The following is a 1,926-nucleotide window of genomic DNA, read 5'->3' on the forward strand; positions in this document are numbered from 1 at the left end:
GAGGGGGGGGGGGGGGGACATTTAATGTATGGAGGATTGTTTAGATGTTGGTTATGAGCGAGATATAGTATAACTCCATAGTCTTAATAATATTAACTAGTAATCTGAAAGAAAGTTGACAATCTAAAAATGCTTAAAGGTTCAAAAGTTTAACTGTTAATGCTTTTTGCTATTTAGTTACTATGAATCTTGTGACTTCATATCAAATTGTAGAACTGCAACCCCCCCACCCCTTGTCATCCCTACAAGCAAAATGAGAAGTACTACAGCTAGCGTTAGTACCATTAGATGGTAGTAGCTAGGACATTGTAAGATCGAGCCATGACTTTTGTCCAATCGATTAGAACTTGGCTAATCGTCTTATTGTTGGCATTGCAAAGAAAGCAGCATGCATTTTCTGCAATTCCAATGTGATGTAAGTACGAGTCGTGGAGAGTCTGTAATGGCAACAGAACCAAGATAAAAGAAATAATCTTGCAAGGTGAGGATTGATGAGGAGAAATCCTAAACATGGCTTGCTGCTACTACCAATGTATCTACAAAAGAAAATAAAGGTCATTAATGAATCAACATATTATGATTAGGAGCATAATATGATTAGTATAAGAATCAACCAACCAAAAACATACAGCAGAACTTGTTAAAATAATTACATATCTCAGTAAAAGGCATAGCTATAAAGGAAATAACTTCTTTCTTTTCTGCTAATTTGAGAACACTTAAAACACATAATCACCACATATGCACATTGCCTTTTCTTTAGAAGAATAAAANNTTTTAGGGACTAGATTTCCCTTCCTTAGAGACTATTTTTCTTGTAGTGATTGATGAGGAGAAATCCTAAACATGGCTTGCTGCTACTACCGATATATCTACAAAAGAAAATAAAGGTCATTAATGAATCAACATATTATGATTAGGAGAATATTATGATCAGTATAAGAATCAACCAACCAAAACATACTGCAGAACTTGTTAAAATAATTACATATCTCAGTAAAAGGCATAGCTATAAAGGAAATAACTTCTTTCTTTTCTGCTAATTTGAGAACACTTAAACACATAATCACCACATATGCACATTGCCTTTTTTTTAGAAGAATGACTGAGAAGAATAAAAGAAACACACTAAGAGCTTTTATTGGTTTATGATGTGGCTCTTCACATTTTCCTGGTGAACAATCCATTTTGTTCTTTCATTACAGCTCGATTAACACCAGTTGTGGATATATTGAGTAAGATAATCTTTTCTCGAACTCCATAACATAGCATTTCTAATTAAAAGGTTGTATAGTGAGGGGGAAAAGGGCTCAACTGCTCAAGAAAAATAAAATGGTTTGGGAGTGGTTTGGTAGGTCAATCGTCTGTCTGTCATGCACACATTGTGCTCCTATCCAAGTTTGACCAATTCTCTTAGCTTAGTACAACCATATGGTTGAATATAAAACTGCTTCGCATAATCAAATGGCACAAGGTTAGATTTGACATAAAAATTCATAACATACTTATTCATATCAGTTTTACGCAAAAGTAATATTCTGAATTCACTGCAATGTACTCTAGTGTTAAGCTTTTAATAGAACAACAAATGATGTGAACTTTTAGCATTTGGGGGGGTCAGAATAAACATATAATACTGAACAAACAGATGTTCAAGGAAACCAGTTGTTACCATAGAAAGAGAATCCAAAAGCTAGTTAAGTAGGATCACCACAAGGAAGATCAATCAACTCTATAAATTATAACAACACTTTTGTGGACTTTTTGCCAAAAGTCCACTTATTTGGCAAGAAATACACAAAAGTGTTCCTATTTAAAAATTTAAGGGTAGTTATGGAACTTAGCAAAATCTTCCCATATTTCTTAAACTCCATGCCCAGTCAAACTACATCACATAAATTGAGACGGGGGAAGGGGGCGGGGGGG

Source organism: Solanum stenotomum, unplaced genomic scaffold, assembly GCF_019186545.1.
Source record: "Solanum stenotomum isolate F172 unplaced genomic scaffold, ASM1918654v1 scaffold9649, whole genome shotgun sequence".
NCBI lineage: Eukaryota > Viridiplantae > Streptophyta > Magnoliopsida > Solanales > Solanaceae > Solanum > Solanum stenotomum.